The 21,201-nt window shown below is 45.3% G+C and overlaps 1 protein-coding gene across 3 annotated transcripts in view; it reads right to left on the minus strand.

Annotated features, from left to right (window-relative positions):
• RNF167 (ring finger protein 167) overlaps positions 1 to 20,929 on the minus strand; it is a 79,206-nt gene extending 58,277 nt beyond the window's left edge. Inside the window, exons 1-2 of one of the 3 annotated variants that reach the window (XM_029581888.1) lie at positions 20,750 to 20,929; positions 12,004 to 12,054 (exon numbers count right to left, since the gene is read on the minus strand). The gene's annotated coding sequence lies outside the window, so the exon portion shown is untranslated. Of the gene's footprint in view, positions 1 to 12,003; positions 12,055 to 20,535; positions 20,595 to 20,749 lie in introns of those variants that run through there. The other 2 variants (XM_029581889.1, XM_029581890.1) reach the window with 2 other exon arrangements.
• Between the last annotated feature and the right edge of the window lie 272 nt (positions 20,930 to 21,201).

A 21,201-nucleotide genomic window follows, 5' to 3' on the forward strand; every position in this document is an offset into this window, starting at 1 on the left:
TCTTCGGATCCGACGACTCCCCGACCGCGAAAGCAGGAAGTTCAACGGATTGATTCAAATGAAAAGCCGAGACGACCTTCGGAAGAAAGAAGGGACCGTGCGCAAGGAAACGCCTGTGGCGGAGAGTCGCAAGGAAGGCTCCCTACATGACCACGCCTGCAATTCCGAGATACGGCGTGCTGAAGAAATCGCCACCAGAAACACGGTCTTCAACGTGAGATCCTAGACAGTAGAGCGCTGCAAAAAGGCTCAAACGGTGCCGAACATAAGGCAGAAAGAACCCAATTAAGATTCCAAGCCGGACAGGAAGGACGCAAGGGAGGACGGAGATGCTTAGCCCCCTTCAGGAAAACGGGCTATATCCGGGTGAAGAGCCAGAGGGGATCCCCCCGACCTTCCCCCGCAAACAACCAAGTGCCACCACTTGGACCCGTAGGGAACTGCACGCCAAGCCTCTGGCCAGTCCCACCTGGAGGAAAGCCAGAATATCAGAGACCGCAGCGGCGGTGGGATCCAAACCTCGCTTCATACACCAATCCTCAAAAACTACCCAGACCCTGACATAAGCCAGGGAAGGAGACTGCTTCCGGGACCTCAGCAGCGTAGCAATAACCGCGTCCGAGTAAACTTTGCTCTTTAACCGATTCCTCTCAAAAAGCATGCCGCGAGACAAAAGTGATCCACATCCTCCAAACAGACGGGGCCCTGATGAAGCAGCCCCGCGAAGCCGTGGAGACGAAGGGGAGCCTCCGCTGACAACTGAATGAGGTCTGCGAACCATGGACGGCGTGGCCACTCCGGTGCCACCATGATCACGTTGGATGGGTGCAATTCTACACGCCGCAGGATCTTGCCGATCAGTGGCCACGGGGGAAACACGTACAGCAGCACATCCGTCGGCCAAGGGAGCACCAGCGCATCGACGCCCTCTGCTCCCCGCTCTCGACGCCGACTGTAAAAAACGCGGAGCCTTCGCGTTGTGCCACGTGGCCATCGGATCCAAGTGGGGAACTCCCCACGTCCTGCAGAGGAGAAGAAACGCCTCGTCCGCCAGTTCCCACTCTCCAGGATCTAGACGATGCCTGCTGAGAAATCCACCTGCACGTTGTCGACCCCGGCAATGTGAGACGCTGCTATGCTGCTGAGATGTTGTTCCGACCAGGCCATCAAAATTCTCACCTCTTCCGCCACCAGTGGACTTCTCGTCCCTCCTTGACGACTGATGTAGGCCACGGTGGTTGCGTTGTCTGACAGTACTCGGACCGCCTGTCCCCGCACCAAGGGTATGAAGGCTTGGAGAGCCAGACAGACCGCTCTGGTCTCGAGGTGGTTGATGGACCATTGAGCTTGCGACGCTGACCAACGACCTTGCACCGACTTCCCTAGGCAAACTGCTCCCCCTAACAAAAAACCTAGCCCAAAAATTCAAACCTGACTAACACCAACACCAGAATCAGGTCAGGCAGGGCTGTGACTAGACCTGCACCATCTACTGGAGACAGAGTAAGACTGAGGGGCTGTGACTGGCACAGGGGCTTATATGGCTCCGCCCACAAGTTTTAGTCTGTCTCCATCTACTGGTGCGGAGTCACAACCCAGGTGTCCTGGACTGATCCTGGTACGTACAGGGAAGAAACTTTTTTTTTTTTTAACAAACGCTTGTCGCTGACCACGGTCCTGGAGCCCTATTCCAGCAGGGGTGAGTGAACCGGGCTCCCCGGTGTCACCCCTGACGCTGCTACTAGAAAAGCCGGGTCCTCGACCCTAGCAGCGGCCTCGACCAGGGGGGGGTGGTCCCCTCAGAACCTCACAACTCCCCTGGGAGGCAGGGCGGACGGGACTTCACTTACCAATCAAAAACAAAAACCCCAATTTGACAGCCACCTTAAACTAGGCTTGCCTACAATACTAAAAACTAGCAAAAAAACAACCAACCCTGAATGACTACCAGAATCAGGGCAGGCAGGAGCTGTGACCGCACCTGCACCATCTACTGGAGACAGAGTAAGACTGAGGGGCTGTGACTGAAACAGGGTCATATATGGCTCAGTCCGACAAGTTTTGCTCTGTCTCCATCTAGTGGTGCGGAGTCACAACCCAGGTGTCCTGGACTGATCCTGGTACATACAGGGAAATAGTTTCTTTCACCTCCCCTTTTAACCATGCCGGTAATCATTTTGCCTTCTTTCCACCTTTTTTAATGTGTGGAATACATCTAGACTGTGCTTCTAGAATGGTATTTTTTTAGCAATGACCACGCCTCTTGGACATTTTTTACTTTTGTAGCTGCTCCTTTCATTTTTTTTCTAACAATTTTTCTCATTTTATCAAAGTTTCCCTTTTGAAAGTTTAGCACGAAAGCCTTGGATTTGCACACTGTTCCTCTTCCAGTCATTAAATCAAATTTGATCATATTATGATCACTATTGCCAAGCGGCTCCACCAGTTACCTCTCTCACCAAGTCCTGTGCTCCACTGAGAATTAGATCTAAAATTGCTCCCTCTCTCATCTGTTCCTGAACCAATTGCTCCATAAAGCTATCATTTATTCCATCCAGGAACTATCTCTCTAGCGCAGTGGTTCTCAACCCTGTCCTGGGGACCCCCCAGCCAGTCGGGTTTTCAGGATATCCACAATGAATATGCATGAGAGAAAATTTGCATGTTATGGAGGCAGTGTATGCAAATTTTCTCTCATGCATATTCATTGTGGATATCCTGAAAACCTGACTGGCTGGGGTGGTCCCCAGGACAGGGTTGAGAACCACTGCTCTAGCATGTCCCAATGATACATTTACCCAGTCAATATTGGTGGAAGAGCACGAGCATGTGAGACAGCTTGTGTGTGTGAGAAAAAGCTTTTGCGTGAGAATGCCTATGAGAGAGCGAGAGAATGTGTTTGTGAGAAAGACACTGTGCATGCCCACGGAGGATGTTGCTCCTGTCTCTATGTTCTGGGTAGAGGGAGCATCTGTTTGTGCATGTATGTGTGTGTATATGACAGCAAGAATATGAGATCATAAGAAGGAGAGAGAGAGAGAGCACGCATGTATTTGAGTGTGTAAGAGAGAAAATGTGTGCATCTGTGAGTAGACGAGTGTGTATGTGAGTGAGGGGAAAGTTGTGTGCATCCTCATCCCCCAGCTCCACCCATTAATCCACAACAATCTTAGGATGACTGGAAATCAAAAGTTCCCAGATATAGAGAGTGGTGGGATTCTGAAATTTATTTATTTAGGACTTTTATATACTGGCATTAGTGTACAATATCATACCGGTTTACATTGTAAGAGTGGAAAATACAAAAAACAGAAATAAAAAATATTTTTTTTATATCTTTTTCAGAAATATTTTATTGGTGAGAAGAGAGGCTTACCATCCATTCCCCACGCTCTTCCTGGAATACCTTGAGCTATTGGGGGCCCTCATCAGAGTGCAATGCCCCATAGGAAGAACCAGCTCCAGGCATAAGAGGCACCCTGCATTTTTATTTTTTTTTATTATTGGTGATTGGGTTATTGGATGTTCTTTTCATCAGCTTTTTTAAATATGTATTCATTTTATGAGTATGGTTTTACTATCATGATGTTTTATATTTCTTGATTTTATAGTATGATGTTTTATATGGTATGGTGATGTTTCCTTTTTTTTCCCCCATTGTTTCACTGCATACAGTCTGGCTTGCTGCGGTTTTCAGTTCAGTTTTTGTTTGCATGTTTCTGTTTATATTTTATGGTCTCTTTATTCTGTGTTTGGTGAGATTTGTCTATTTTCTGCACACATGACTGAGATAAGGTATTTTGCTAGTATGTAGTTTCTACATAGGGATCTATAGTTTAGCTTATTCTATTTTCATAATAGGAGGAATATCAGAGTGTAATATTTGCAGTATTGCTTTTTCATAGGTAGGGATGTTACTGTTTGAGTGCTGGCAGCACTGTTTTGAGTAAGAGGGGTAATATTTTGTAATTCAGTTTTTTTCAGAGGATTTATTGTTAATTAGTTTTCAGCATCAAATTAAAGACAGCATAATTTTTAAATGTCTACAATACTGTAACCTAAATGCTGTATGTAAGTGGTTATGTGCTGTGTCTGGCTCCCTCAACCAGCTGTATGGAGCACCTTAAGAAGAGATCAGTGAAAGGTATGGTTAACTGGTGCACTCATAGTATTTCCATAACATTGGGGAAAATGAGCAATGCACACATAATACACGTGCGCATACAATTAATGGCATGCATGCATATCTGCAGATTATGCTCAGTCATTCTCGTGTTGATGGCCCTGATGATGCATTGTTAGATTGTTCAGTGCCATTGTCCTGAGAATGCCAGGCTAGAAGAAACAGAGGAGCCAGAGAGGGGAGGTTTCGGGCGTACTGGTGACAAAGTTATGCAAATGAGCTTCCTCCCTCCCCAAGGGTCCCGTTCTGGTCTGTGGAAAAGTAGCCAACCCTGGGAGTATGGGGGTGGGGGAGGAAAGGAAATACCTATGGGCCCGTGCCCCAGATCTTTGAAGTACCTTGCAACGCCTCTGCCCATAAGCCCAGCTTGGCGAACCCTGCCACTATTACTCTGGAAGATCTCTTTACAAAAAACTCTAAGAGACTGGAAGATGTTTCTTCATCTGTAGAACTGCTTAAAGGTCAATTGGCTGCGATACAAACTGTTTCAATTGAACATAATGAACTCTGTTTCAGGAACTTAGAAATGCTGTAGTTAAAGACAGCGCTAGGACTCACAGGAGGCTTGCCTGGTATTTTAAATGATATTCGTCTTAGTTCCGGTTGTGAAACTTTTTTCTGTCAAGCAATAAACCTACTTGTTATTCTACATTATGAAAAATTAAAGTAAAAAAACAAAAGTGGGTTACATTCAGGTGCTGTACTTATTTCTCTGTCCCCAGAGGCATCACAATCTAACAGGATCGTGTCATGACTTTAAAATTTAAATGAGGGAAAGGGGAGGGGTCTGGGCGGAGTTTTAAAAAAAACGTTAGGGCCCGGTAGCACCGCGGGCGATGTTTTACACATTAATCGCCGGCAGTACCGCCAGAAATAAATACACCTTCCCCTTCGGCGGTACGGGGGCGACCGAGACTGCAACAACTGGAATCCAAATAAAGGCTAATACCCAGAAAATATCTAAACACGGCCATCTTGTATCAGAAACTCATGAGACCCCAAAAATCAATCCCGCTCTACTTGTACCTGTTATTCTCCCGCAAGCTCTTGTGAGTAGAGACCACCTTTGATGGATATAATTACCTTATTCTACCTGTGTAATAGCAATTTTATTAGAAAGGCAGGTTGTAAGTCAATAAATTCAATTAATGTTTATTTTAACGTTTGCAAACAGAAATGTATTTGCACTGTTGAGTATCTATCTACTGAAAGAACACAAATCTTATCCACAGCCCAGGGTGACACCTATACACTGCATTTTTTAAAAAATATATTTACAACTCAACAGGCCTTAAAAAAGTATGGGGAAGCTACTAAGGCTACTCAGCAGTCACCATTTAAGGTTCAAGAATAAAAGGTAACAAACAAAACAATAAAAAGACACCTACATATATATATATATATCATAATTTGTATTTGTCACTTTTATTTCTGTGCATTCAAGTGGCCTAACATGGCAGCCATACTACTTTATCACATAAGAAAGTCACTGTAGGTTTAAAAAAACAAAAACAAAAATGATGACATACTGCTACTGAGTAAGGAAAATATTGGGAAATGGGACGGGATGAACCTTTCTGACGACAACTGGAATTCAGTAGTTGAGATCCCTGAATATGTATCAACTAATTGCAATTCCAGACTTACAGGCTTCAATTTTATCCCTGACACTTATTATACCACATAAAATGGGTTGGTTGGTTTCTTCGATATGTACAAAATGTGAAGCAAGAGAGGCTCTGGATGGATGTTACAGAACTGGCTCTAAAGGGATTCTAGCTTTAAGACCGTTTTTATTTATTGGCTTTGCACACTTAAAACACATCCTGTGGGCAGGTCTTTGGAGAGCTCCAAAGCAGTGAAGAGAGTTACCCTGAAATGGAAGGAAACAACTGCTCCGTTGAAGGTATTAGGGACACTCTGAATGCAATTCCCAAAGGAGAAGACTGCATATGTAGAGAAGAGAGGCACAAATAAGTTTTTAAAAGTTTGGAAGGCAGAAGATTTCTGAATGAGATACTGGCGATCTGTTTACCCTGTGTGACTGATGCCATCTAACATTATTTTACAATGACACAGACTCCACTTAATTTTATTTTACTTTGTTCTAGTATTGTTTTTTATGGTACTTATGCTAAAAAAAAAGAAAATTGTGAAAAGATAGGGAAATTGTTTTGTCAGATGCAGATTCCTCTGCCAGGTTTGGGAAGAACTGCTATTCTCCTGGTCCATGCTTAGGATAGAAGAGAAACTTCGGTCAAATGTATTGTTCCACTTGTCTTGTAAAAATGTAGCTATTGGACAGTTTGGGCCTGAAGAAATCACATTTTGCAAAGACCGTATAAGAACTCAATGAGGCTTTTCGTGAGATGACCTGGTTTTCTACTAATGCAACAAGATTTTGAGGGCACAGGAACTCCCGGTTTGTGTGCCAACATGGATTCCGGGTAGTAGGCAGGACTATAAAATCCCTCAAGTCAGCTGCTCACTTTTCAGCACCAGTTTCCATGCTGAATCGTGAGGACTGCCGCTGACGTCTTCACGGAAATGCTACAGTCTGGGCGCTCTGGTTGCCAGCTCCATAATATTTTGGCTCGTGAATCTTATAGCCCGACCCTTGCACCTGTTAATGAATTCACTCATTTTCTTTTAGCTGCAGATAAAGTTCTTCTAGCCTTTTTATTGCTGTAGCGAGTTGCACAGCCTTTCACACTTTGTAATAACCTCACAGCAGTGGAGCTAGGTAAAGCCACCCATTTTCAGAGAACAATCTAATCTTCAGTTTCCAATCATATTGTTAGTAGGGTGATTAAATCATTAAAGAGACGGCAAAATGATCAGGTGGCAACACTGAAAGAATTGTAGCCACGATATCAAGTTTTAGTTTGTTTAGAATTGCGAAACTAATTCTGCTATATCAATTATAGGGATTAGTAAAAGAAGGTATAAGTTTTATTTTTTGGGGTTTGCAACCTCCAAAATACTTACTCACTTCATTTCTTTCAGCTGCTCGAATAATCATCGAGGACTAGCTTTCCCGGACCTATCCCTTGAACATTTATCTAAAGTGGCATTTACAACAATTGTACAGCCAAGGCTTGGCTCTCACCATCTCCTCCTACTGCCGCTCTTCTCTGTCCCACAGCTGATCCCTCACCAGCCCTTCTCTCTCCCTGTGCGAGATGTAGATATGAAGAGAGCAGAGCCAGGTGGCTGGAACTTTAGTTATCTGGAAAAAAAAAGTCCTCAGCTGGCTTTGTACGGTCCCGACCATGCCGAATAAGCAGGGGCCTGCTGCAGAGGTGGGCAAACGGAAGCCTGAAGTTATCAGCTCCCACCGACACTGTTCTTGAGCTGCCTGCTTGATGTAGTCGTCGTCGCCAGCCTAACTTCACGCACGTCAGGCAGAGGGATGATGGCATCGGGGACCGAAGTCACAGCAGGAGGGGAGCTTTGCTAATCAATGGCCAGAGGAAGCCAGGGGGGGCATTCCCCTCCTCCCCCACCCCACAGTGCCCCTTTGGCGTGCGCGGCTTAGGCGGGCGCCGGCGGTGCGCCACAAACCGTGGGCTTTTACCCTCGCGGTCTCTGGCTGATGATGTCAGCGGAGGAGTCCCGCAGCTGAAGCTGGATGTTAATCAGTTCCAACTCCGTCGAGCCAGGAAGGTTAGTGGCAGCCTCTCTCTCCCCACAATCGCCGGTCCCCTCGTTTAATTCTTTCATCCTCACCACCTCCTCCAGAAGGGCATTCCAGGTATCCACCACCCTCTCCACAAAGACAACACTGGATCTGAGTCATCCCCCCCTTGGAGTTTCCTTTCCAATAGAAAAGGTTCGAAGTTCACCCATCATTGAAACCTTTCAGGTATCTGAAGGTCTGGATCCTACCTCCCCTGCACCTCCTCTCTTCTAGGGTATACACATATTCAGATCCTTCAGCCTCTCCTACTAAATCTTTCGATACAGACCCTCCACCATTTTCATCACCCTTCTCTGGACCGCCTCCATCCTGTCTCTGTCCCTTCTGAGATACGGTCTCCAGAACTGAACACACTACTCCAGGTGAGGCCTCACTAAGGACCTGTACAAGGGGATTATCACCTCCCTTTTCTTACTCAATATTCCTCTCTATGCAGCCCAGCATTCTTCTGGCTTTAGCTAATGCCGTGTCACATTGCTTCGCCGCCTTCAGATTGCCAGACACTATAGCCCCAAAGTCTCTCTCCCAGCTCGTGCACGTTAACCTTTCACCCCCCATCACATACAGCTCTTTTGGATTACCACACCCGAGGTGCACGACTCTGCACTTCTTGGCACTGAATCCCAGCAGCCAAACCTTTTACTGCTCTTCAAACTTTCTTAAATCATGTTTCATTCTCTCTACTTCTTCCGGTGTGTCCAACTCTGTTGCAGATCTTAGTATCATCTGTAAATAGACAAACTTTACCTTCTCTCTCTTTCACAATGTCGCTCACAAAGATTACTGTAACCCACTTTCATTAGAATTACCAACTAGCACTATGAGATCTTTGCAAATGCTTCAAAATGCCACTGCAAGACTTCGTTCTGAAAATAGAAAAGTAGGATTATATTACCCCAACATTGATGGCGGTTTGTGACTCCCACCACCACCTTGGCACCCTCTCCCAAACTTCCCATTTTATTCACAAGCCTCCTATGTGGGACCATGTCAGAAGCTTTGCTGAAATCCAAGTAAATCACATTGAGCTCTCTTCCTCAATCCAATTCTCTAGGCACCCACCAGGACCTTCCCCTGGTGAATCCATGCTGCCACCCAGGTCCAGACTGTAGCTCATTCACTATCCTTTCCTTCAGAAGTGTCTCCATTAATGTTCCCACCACCGAGGTGAGGCTCACCGGCCTGTAGTTTCCAGCCTCCTCTCTGCTCCCACCCGTATGAAGCAGCACCACAACTGCTTTTTTCCAATCCCGTTTCCAGGGATCTACTGAACAGGTTTTTCAGCGGATCCACCAGCACATCTGAGCTCCCTCTCCTCCGACCCCATGGCCTTGTCCATTTTCAGTAGCTCTTCCCATACATTCTCTTCTGTAAGTGGAGTTTCCTCCACCCCCATCTGTCAACCAGCAATGGTCCTTCTCCAGTGAACACCGAACGGAAGTATTTATTAATATTTCTGCCACACGTTGCTCCCTGTCATCATTTGGACCTTCCCCCTTTCTCTGATATATCTGTAAAATTGTTTTGTCACCTTGCTTCCTCTTTGGGAATCCTTTCTTCCGCTTGACCTTTTGCTTTCCTGATTTCCTCCTTCATCTCCCTCAGTTTCACTAGGAATTCTTCCCTGGGTTCCTCTTTTTGGGATCCTTTGTACTTCTTGAATGCTGTTCTGTTTGTCTTTATTTTTTCAGCCACCTCCTTTGAGAACCAGATTGGTTTCTTCTTCTTCTTCTTACTTTTGCATACTTTCCAAACATACAGATTTGTTACCTTTGTAATAGCACTTTTTAAATTTGGCCCACTGATGTTCCACCTCACCCATTTTTCCCAGTCTTCGAGTTCTTCCTCCAGGTGTGTCCCCATGTTCAGTAGATGATCGCCGGTGCTAGGGCGGACACCAACCCGGACGTTAGAGACATTATCCCCATTACTGAGCACTAGATCAAGTTTCACACTCTTCCTCGTGGACTGCACTACCATTTGTATGAACAGGGCCCCTTAAAAGGCAGCCACTCTCTCTCTCTCTCCTTCTCCTAGATTCTGCTGAAGGGATACCCCAAATCCACAGTTTAAAATCTCCGAACAACACTTCTTCCTTCTGGATGTCTTCGACCAGATCTCCGTCCAGTTCTGCTGTTTGAGTCGGAAGCCTGTAGACCACACCAGTGTAAACGGAAGCACCATCTTCTTTCTTTAGGTCGGCCCATAATGCTTCTTCCCTTGCATTTCAGTTGCTTGGATATTGTTTTTCACATAGAGAACTACTCCTCCCCCTTTTCTGTCCTCAACAAGTTATAGCCTGAGATGACCATATCCCAGTCATGAAACTCAGTGAACCAGGTTTGTTTCCCCGAACAGCAACAAATGTCCAAGTCCATCTCCAACATTAAGGCCTCTAACTCTGGGATTTCATTGCCCAAACTACAAGCATGTGGGATCATAGCTTTCCAACTTTCCTCTCTTCCCAATCACCTCTTCTGCTTTTTTGAGCTGACTGACTTTGTAATTTTCACCTCCCACATCTTATATTGCTTGGGGGATGACCTGCCAATTTCACTGGCCACCTCCTGTAAACAGCTAGGAATGGCTCCTGCTCCTGTGGAGGGGAGCAAACGATTTAGGGGGGTGAGGTAAAGATAATTGTTTGTATATATAAATCCAAGGTTTATTTCGATTTAGGAAACAAAAACAGTAAAACAAACTCAAATAAAACTATGTCCCCTGAAACTATGTTTTTTTTTTTGCACATAAAACCAAGTTTCTGTGCAAGGGGGAGTTTGTGTAACTTTTAAATGAAACAAAATGCTTGTGTTTCATTCATAATTATCAGGCTGATACAGTACAGTGCGCTCCAATGGAGCGCACTGTTAACCTGCCATTGGACACGCGTTATCCCTTACCCCTTATTCAGTAAGGGGCGGAAAACGCGCGTCCAAGCTGCCGAACCTAATAGCGCCCTCAACATGCAAATGCATGTTGAGGGCGCTATTAGGTATTCCTGCGCGATTCAGTAAGTAAAATGTATAGCCAAGCCGCACATTTTACTTTCAGAAATTAGCGCCTACCCTAAGAACATAAGAAAATGCCATACTGGGTCAGACCAAGGGTCCATCAAGCCCAGCATCCTGTTTCCAACAGTGGCCAATCCAGGCCATAAGAACCTGGCAAGTACCCAGGTACCTCCGACTTAATATCATGGCGATATTAAGTCGGAGGTCCCAAAGGGTAAAAAAAAGTAAAAAAAAAAAAAAAAAAAATTTTGAAGTCGGCCCGCGGCTGTCAGGTCGAAATCCGGACGCTCAATTTTGCCGGTGTCCGGTTTCCAAGCCCGTGGCTGTCAGCAGGCTCGAGAACCGACGCCGGCAAAATTGAGCGTCGGCTGTCAAACCCGCTGACAGCCGCCGCTCCTGTCAAAAAGGAGGCGCTAGGGACGCGCTAGTGTCCCTAGCGCCTCCTTTTGCCCGTTTCTACCGCCGGGCCTCATTTAAATACTGTATCGCGCGCACAGGCGAGTGGCCTGTGCATGCGCGCCGGGAGAGCGGGCATTCGCCCGCTCTCCCGCGGACTTTACTGAATCGGCCCATATGTATTTTTACAGGATTGTTCTGGGAAGGTTGTGATGCAGTCATAATGACTGTTGAGTTTTTAATTACCAAATTCTCAGGGGGGTTCTGTGGTGTGCAAGGTGAAGTTCCACCCACAGGGATATTTCCCAAACAGCGTGCCATCAGACCTTATCTAATGCGCCACAGAAAATCGCCACTGACCAGCACCTGGGCTGTGCTCTCCACATCTCACAGTGACAAGAGACATCAGCGATGACTCAAAGATGCAGGAGCGACTGCCTAGGTCATGCGACTGCCTAGGTCATGCTGAAGTCATGCATGCCTCTTCTTCCTAGCTATAGAATAAACCCTGGACTGCACTAATTAATCAGCAGCATGCAAGGCATAGATAGCTGGGCTCTGCTTTATGTAGCACATATATTACAGATAAAAAAATATCCTCCTTTGAATCCTTCCAGCCTCTGTTTTATCCCCAGGCTGAGTGAGATGGAGAGAGCATGCACTGAGCACTGAATGCGACTAACAGTGTTGAGAGTAACTGCGCACCACCTAACCTGTCTGGAGTTCCTGAAGATGATTTCCGTTTAACATCAGTCATGAGTTTCCTGCAGTAAGAGAAGACAACAAATAAATTCTATGTCCAATGTAGAAATTAAACCAAACTAGCTTGAAAACTGCCTTTAGACTATTTCTGGAATCCCAGATACACTGACATTTTCTGACTCTTAGTTCCTCCTTATTCTGTTTGAACATGGGCCAGCGAGTGAAGCTTAGCAATAACCACACACTGCCCTTCGTTCTTTTGCCGAGTACCTCCCCAGCACAGAACGCATATGATATCGGGCCCTTTTCACAAATTATTTAGCTACACATTAAATGAAGAATTTTTCATTTCACCTCCCTTTAAAAAAATGTAGTCACACTTTAATCGTTGCATAGTAACATTTAGCCATAACATTTTCCAAGAAAAGCGAATTTGCTTACTGTAAATAAAACTATAAAACTATGTGTGATAAAACTACCGGTGTAAGTACCTTGGTACAACTGATCATGAACGACTTCGCTAAATGACTATGTCTAATGATATATTGTAACCGAACCTTTGATGGCACCTGTTAGAATGTACTATAGCACACTTTTACCTACATTAAATATGTGCCTACATGTAAACCATTGCGATGGTATTTAAATTTAGCAACGGTATAGAAAAGTTTTTAAATAAAATAAATAAATAGTGTTTTCCATAGACAGCAGGATGAATTAGCCAATATCCGTAGGGTGATGTCTGGTGGCATTGAACAGAATTGTGTCTCCAAACTAAGAGAGCTTTCAGCTCTACTGAGCATGTGCGGGGTGGGGGGGGGGGGGTGCTGCCTCAGTTTCCGCAGTCTGTTTCCAAAGCTAGTACAATAGGACAGGGAGGACGACGGGCATCTTCCTGCCATCTTTAGAAAACACCATTTTTGGTAAGTAAACTTGCTTTTTTCCCATTGATAAGCAGGGTTGAAACAGCCGTAACCTATGGGGAGTCCCAAACTAAGGGTTGCGGTGTAGTGTACCTGAATAAGTAACCCAGGCTCCACCATGGAAAGCAGACTATTTAGAACATGTATAATACAAGACTGCTTGTCCCACTGCATCATCTATGGACGCCAAAACATCTAGACCAATGGTTCTCAACCTGTGGTCCACGGGAAGTGATCTGGATCTCCCCTATCCTCCTGAGAACAAAGCCCACCCCATGAAAGAAGAGGCCCGACAGGCTGCTGAAACACTCCAGCCAGAGATGACTGAAGAAGGCAGTAGGGCTATGGGATACCTATCCCGCTGACGGCTGAAGATCGAAGATGGCCCTACAGCGCTGGCGCATCCATCCTGCCAGTGGCTAAAGACAAAAATGCCACAAGGGAGCTGCCACCGCATCCCAACCCGCTGGCAACATGACAGAGATGGTGGCCATGGGACCCCACCTTCCCTGCAGGCTCCAGGAAATAAAAGTGGAAGAGGTCTGAGTGAGAGTGAGTGTCTATGTTAATAAGAGAGAAGGAGCATATGTGTGTCTGTAAGAACATATGTATGAGAGAGAAAGCTGTGAGTCTGTGAGAGCATGTGTGTGTAAGCGCGAGAGTGTATGTGTGTATGAGAGGGAGCATATATATGACCATGTTTGTATGAACATGTGTGTGTGTGTGGGGGGGGGGGGGTGAGAACAAACATGATCATGTGTGTGTATGAGACGGGAGAAAGTTTGTGTGCCCCCCTCTTAATCCACAACAATCTCAAGGTAACTGAAAATCAAGTCCCCAGGTATGGAGAGTGGGAAATTTTTTTAATCCTTGCTAGTTTTAAATTGTTGGCAATTATTTGATGTGACTGAGGTTTTGAAATATTTTATTGCTGTTTGTGAAAATTTAAAAATAATTTATTAGATTTTAATTATTGGATGTTGTATATATCAGTTTTTATTATTATTACTATTATTGATATTTTATATTTCTTGATTGTATTGTTTGATGTTTTATGAAAAATGCAATGTTTTTGTTTTTCATTATTGCACTGCAGTTTCCAGGTTAGTTTTTGTCTGCGCATTTGTATTTATATGATCTCTTTAATGTGTATTTAGCATGGGGCTGTCTGTTCCTGCATGTGTGACTTAGGTGAGGTATTCTAACATGTAGTTTCTAGATAAGGACCTACAGCTGCTGGACATGTTCAGGTTTCCTAACTGGAGGTGTATTGGTGTTTTAGGGCCTGTTGTAATATTTGCGGTATTGCCTTTTTATAGGTGGGATTATTACTGCTTGAGTCTGGCAGTTAGGGTGTTATGGTATGGCAGGATTCCTATAGGTCCCATTTTTTGTAGGATTGTGTGTTATACAATTTTCCTGGCAGTGGTGGGAGTTTGTGAGGCTCTGAATGAGATGACACCAGCATTTGATTATTATTATTTTTTTTTTTTTATGGTGAATGGTAAGGGGAAGTGCCCTTGTTCTGTTCTGCACCCTTTATTGGGGGCAGTTTCTATGAATACAGGGTACTGTAGAACTTCAAGTGCAGGTTGTATATTGGGATTCTGTCCCACTCCTATATAGAAGAATTTTTATTTTGTAATGCACTTGAATAATTTTGGTGGTAGTTTTCTTTGATGGTTGAAAGTGACCAGGGGCTGCCCTGTTACTTAGAAGGTTCTTCTGTCTAGAGAGGCCACCGACACCCATGCCCAGCACTTTGTGACAATGGTGCAAAATGTTTTTAGTGGTTCCTCTTCCTTTAGAAGTGATGTGTCCTTTCGCTGCATATAGGGAATTTGGTAACAGGCAAGTGTGGAGAGTCATTGGACCCCTGCCAAGATCAAACTAACAGGGTGGTTTCCTTGTCACAAGATTGCCTTAAAAAAAATACCATGATGTGTGTGTGGGGGAGGGGGGGGGGGGGAGGAGAGAGAAAGGAGGTTGTGTGTGCACCAAACCTCTCACATCTCCATTTTAGTGATGTGGGCCTGTCTCAAACCTTCCCCCCCCCCCCCCCCCCCTTCCCCACCAGTCTCTCTCACGCTGTCTCTGCTTCATGGTCCATCCCACCAGTCTGTCCTGCAAGGCTCCTTCCTCCACACCCCATCCCCACCAATCTCTCTCTCTCCCACTCCACCAGGTGTCACTCAGTACATTTCTATCAATGTCTCTCTCCTTCCACTAGTCCATCCCCACCAGTCTCTCACCTCCACCCTCTTTCTTGCCAGTCCATCTCCATCAGCCTGTCTCTCTCCCCCCAGTCGAACCCGATCCAGCTGTGTCTGCCTATAGTTTCACAACGTAAGTTATTAACTACAAGTACATTCTTGCACATTTACTGCTGTGCAATGATATGTATTCTATTAATTTCAGTAAGCATTGATTAAGAAGTTGTGTATTATGAATGAGTCTTGTGTGCATATAGCTGTTTCTTTGTTATTACATTAATCACTTTTCTATATGACACATAACTGCCGGTAAAAATGAAAAGGAAGCATGTGGGAGTCCGCAAAACTTTTGGAGGTTGACAAGGGGGTCCACACTCTCAAAAAGGTTGAGAACCCCCGGATCTAGACAATAATGGGCAGTGAACGTAGGAAAAAAATGACCAGGTCGCTACTTTACATATATTCTCTATGGGTACCTCTGAGGCATGTAATGGAGGAAGCCATTGCTTATACCAGGTAGGCTCTGACTGGACTGGCGAGATCTAGTTCAGTCGTATGCAACTGGTTATCCAATTTGATAGGGTCCTTTTAGCAACAGGGGCGCCCAATTTGTTTGGACCACATGAGGCTGTTAAGATGCTTCCTGTGGAATAGTGTTTGGCGTTTGTAGTATGCCAGAGTCCTTTTGAAGCCTAATGTATGCAACAACTTTTCATCATCATAAGCATGAGGCTCTGGATAGTAAGAATTATTGATTGGTTCAAGTGAAAAGCAAAAATCATTTTTGGTAGAAATTTCGGATGTGTTCTTAGGACCACTTTATCATGAAAGAATTGCATATAAGGAGAGTAATGAACTACAGCTTGCAGTTTGCTTACTCTTCATGTACAAGTGACTGCTACTACAAAGAGAACTTTCTAGGTTAAGTATTTTAAAGATACAGTTTCTAGAGGTTCAAAGGGAGCTTTCATCAGCAAGGTAAGAACAACGTTGATATCCCAAGGCACTGGTGGATTTTAAATGGTGGGTGTAGGTGTATTATTCCTTCCATGAATTCTGCTCCATTGTCATGTGAATAATAAGCTGATCTCACCGAGATGAATGCACAACAATGTAGTTCCCAAAACAAACTGGGAGAGGTGATACAGATAGGACAGTAAATATCAGTGTTCACAAGTGAATGGGTTTAAGTTGTGGCAAGCACACCAACGTGAACACCATTTTCATGTGAAAGAGTAACTGCTTGTAGAACGTTCTGTATTAATGTTTTCAAACTCAATAAAAAGATTAAACAAAAAAAAAAATGAAAGAGTAACTGCATCTCGCAGACAGTTTCCTTGCTGAGAGGAGGAGGACACATTTTGAATTGGGTCCGGTAGAGACCACTGAGCTAGGACAGAGTACTCAACTTGAGTACTGGCAACATCGGGTGTAATAACTTGTCGTCCTCTTGAGTTAATAAAACAGAACTGTCTCCCAGTTTGATGGAGAGCTGTACTAGATAGTAATTACACTGGCATGGCCTAGACAACTGTGGTATGCCTATCATCTTGGCTCAGTCTCGCACGAACTTCTGGTCTTCGCTATGAGTGGTATTGGATGAAAAGTGTACACGAGGCCTGTGTCCCAGGAACTGGAAGGCATTTGGAGCCTTGGGTAGATTATTGGACTGAATGGAAAAGAATCAATTTAGTTTTCTATTTTGTTCTATTGCAAAAAGGTCTTAGGGGTGTCCCCAAGGCTTGAAGAGATGGTTTGCTGTAAATCAAGTCAGTGAAGAGCACATAAGCTCCATCCCAAAGGACCAAGTCTAGCCTAACAGACATCAGCTCCAAGATACGAAGACAGTCCTGAATCCTGGGTGCAATTTTGTCTTGCGATATTTTTATTTCTCTTGGAGTGAGAGTAACCTGGCCCCCTACTTTACTGAGAAGTTCCCTTGGGAATCCTAGGGACTGAGTAGGGTACAGACTACTTGTAATGGGACTACCCTTTGGTGAACCCAGAGGTCTCCCACACACAGCCTCCCAGCAATGTGAGGATACGGATAGGCCTATCCCTAGCCCCAAGTTAATTTACATCCGGCACAGCTGAAGCCAGGCATAACTATGAGGTTAACAGACCTCCAATACAATTCCTTGCTACATGGCCATTCAACAATACAGCATAAAAAAACCGACTCAGACAAAGAGAAGAAGACAGAAGAACAGAGATATGCTGCTACCCTGAAATCTGCAGAAAGGACTCTGACATGTAAGGGTTGTGTTTTATATTATATTATATTATATATATATATATTCTGTGCTAACCATCACCCCCACAGAAAGGACCCACCTCATAGGAACACGCAACAAAAATGTTATGGACCCTTGGGATACAGAAAGGGATACAAGTAGAAACATGGAACCCTGGACATATGGAACTGACTTTTTCCCTAAGTAAATGCATCCATGTGTTATGATTAGTACTGGGGGGGGGGGGGGGGGGGAGGGGAAGAGTAAAAATTACATATATATTAGTAGATAGGAAAGTTAGGATAAGCTCCTGAAGAATGTCCTGGCTATTATATAGACTTTCCATACAGACATTTCTATTCTGGCCTACCACATCTCAGAATGCATGGAATAGTGGGCATTTAAAACTCACAACAGATTAAGTAATTAACTTCTCATATGGATAAAATGAACATTTAAAAGAATGAGGACATTTAAATATATACATTAACTAAATAAGGAAGGCCGATAGACTGTCCAGCTGTTGGGGTCTTCTGCTGGAAAGAATATTTTACAACAGGAAGGTTTGCAGAAGGTGGACTCTGTTACTGATAAAGCTTTGTAGAACTTGGCAATGGACTGCGTTGGATTGGAAAAAAGAGTCTAGAATTACCAAACACTGATGAAAGCTGCAGACCTGTGTTGTAAAAAAAACAAAAAAAAAACCCCGCATCTTCGACCACAAGGGTACATTGACCATATAATAGAATAAGTACCCAACCCCATCCATCAGGAAACTTCTCATAAATGTCCTCTCCCTCCCATTAGTAAATGCATCCTGGGACATAGGAACATAAAGAATAACAGCAGATAAAGAATCATATGGCCCACCCAGACTGCCCATCCACATACAGGGACAATAAAGTGTGCCTAGCCTAGCGCACAGGTCAACGCACAGTTGGTTGTGCTATGCTAACATCCAGTGCAATAAAAGGATTAGTGTGTCCAAAACGCCATCCAAACTTACACATAGCTAATAGCACTTATCATATGTAATGTAGTTGAGGCTATTAGCTATTACCCCCATGCAGAAAAACTCCCAGCATCCAATGCACACTTGTTAACGAGGCAAAATTAAAGCCAGCCCCAGAGCTGGGGTTAAGTCAAAGCGCAAGTCGACTGCTCTGGAAAAACTGAAAAAAGAAATACTGTCTTATGTGGTTCCTCCTACTTGGTATCACTGCTATGCTCAAGTCTTCTGCTTGCAGTGTAAGATTAACAAGTTGGGTAAAGCACAATTGATCTGCAATGCACATTCACTAGGCTTGAATGATAAAGTTTAAAGTTTTCTGAACCAGAGGGAGAACAAAACCAACCATGTACGGGGTTCTTCAGGGAATAAATAAAGGTGGGCAATGACCAGGGCTCCAGACCCACCGCAGAGGCTTTAAGCGATGAGCCTCCGTTGTAATTCTGAGCGCCCAATGCATGGGGCACTAGGGACACATAATACCCTGGTGCATCCCTGGTAACACAGACACTAATTTACATACAGGCCGATACAGAAAAATCCATGGGAGAGCCGGCGAGCGCCCGCCCTCCTGACACACGCCCAGGCCACTCTCCTGGGCATGCGATTCAGTAAAACAAAATATGTAAATGAGGGCCCGCGGTAAAAGGAGGCGCTAGGGACACTAGCGTGTCCCTAGCGCCTCCTTTTTGACAGAAGCGGCGGCTGTCAGCAGGTTTGACAGCCGACACTCAATTTTTCTGGCGTCGGTTCTCGAACCCGCTGACAGCCATGGGTTCGGAAAACAGACGCCGGCAAAATTGAGCGTCCATCTTCCAACCCACGGGCAGATTTTACATTTTTTTTTTTAAACTTTTGGGGCCTCCGACTTAATATTGCTATGATATTAAGTCGGAGGGTGTACAGAAAAGCAATTTTTTCTACTTTTCTGAACACTTTCCCGGTGCCGGCCAAAATTAAAATGTGTGGCTTAGCTGCACATTTTACTTTCTGGATCGCGCGGGAATGACTAATAGGCTCTCAACATGCATTTGCATGTTACGGGCGCTATTAGTTTCGGGGGGGGGTTGGCCGCGTGTTTTCGACATGCTATTACCTCTTACTGTTGGGTCGATACAGTACTGCTCCGGTGGAGCACACTGTTAGCCCGGGTTTGGCCACGCGTTTTCGACGCGCTAGCTTTACCCCTTATACAGTAAGGGGTAATAACACGTCGAAAACGCACTGCCAACCCCCCCAAAACTAATAGTGCCCCCAACATGCAAATGCATGATGGCCCTATTAGTTATTACCGCGCGATTCATAAAGCAAAATGTGCAGCGAAGACGCACATTTTACTTTAAAAAATTAACGCCTGCCCAAAGGTTGGCGTTATTTTCTGCCGGTGCCAGGGAAGTGAACAGAAAAGCAGAAAAAACTGCTTTTCTGTACACCCTCCGGCTTAATATCATAGCAATATTAAGTCGGAGGCCCCAAAATTTAAAAAAAATTTAAATTAAAAAAAAAATTGTTTAAATCGGCCCATGGGTCGGAAGACGGACGCTCAATTATGCTGGCGTCCGTTTTCCAAACCCATGGCTGTCAGCGGGTTCGAGAACAAACGCTGGCAAAATTGAGCGTCGGCTGTCAAACCCGCTGACAGCCCCCGCTCCTGTCAAAAAAGAGGCGCTAGGGACGCTCTAGTGTCCCTAGCGCCTCTTTTTACCACAGGCCCTCATTTGCATACTAAATCACGCGCACAGGAGAGTGGCCTGTACGAACGTCAGGAGAGCAGGCTCTCCCACAGGTTTTACTGTATCGGCCTGTGTATAAGGGGTAAAAATAGCGCATCAAAAACACGCTGCCAAACACGGGCTAACAGCGCGCTCCGCCAGATACTACATTGGGCACCCAGGGGTTGTGAATGTGTGCACACTGAAAAAAACAGACACCCAATTTTGGATGCACATTTTTGCGCGTGTGATATTGCATTGGTCCCTTACAGTGTTGCTCTCCAGCTCCTATCAATACATGCATCCTGGGAGCCACAGTTCTGCCCTCCCCAATCCGTAAATCCTTTAAGAATAAAACTTTTCTGATAACACTTACTATGCTATTTGCAATGTATCCTGACTCCCCCTATCAACAGTAAATATATATCCTGAAACGTAATCCCGATACATACCCCTCCAAAACTTCCAATAGCAAGTGCATTCTGGAACATTTAATGCAATCCTCCCCTACCCCGTGTAGATTTACCCTGGGGCACGTAATCCCCCGTCTGCAGTGCATCCTGGGACAAGTAGTCCTGCTCCAGCAAGAGAGGCAGCAGTACTTTGCATTAAAGACCGACGGGGCGGGGTGAGATGAGAAGAGTGCAGCTGAGAAAACCCACTCACCGGCTCCGCGTGTCTCCACCACTCGCTCGCTCACTCACTCTTCGTGGCACTGCTCTCCCTGGGCCACCACCGGCCTTCACCTCTAGTCTCCGCTCTCCTTCCCTCCTGCCTTCTCTTTCTGTTTACACTTTCACGAATAACATGGCGGCGATGGAGGGAACACCCGCACCCGCCTCTCTGCGCTTGCGCACTCAACCCCGCCCACCACTCTCTTCGCCTCCCTCCTCTCCGGCCGCGCCCCGCCCCAACTGTCCGGGAAGAGGGGCGGGGCATCAGCGCGTTCTTCGCCAGCTCTTGCTCGCATTCTGTTCTTCTCTTCTTCCGGCGCGAGCGTGCGCGTGCGCTCTATAGAACCCCTTTGCACGTGTTCTAGAGTCCAGGAACCAGCGTCAACCTCTGTCTTTCTCTTCTATCTAGCAGCAGTCCGCTTCATTCTTTCCCTCCATCCCTTG

Source organism: Rhinatrema bivittatum, chromosome 16, assembly GCF_901001135.1.
Source record: "Rhinatrema bivittatum chromosome 16, aRhiBiv1.1, whole genome shotgun sequence".
Lineage (NCBI taxonomy): Eukaryota > Metazoa > Chordata > Amphibia > Gymnophiona > Rhinatrematidae > Rhinatrema > Rhinatrema bivittatum.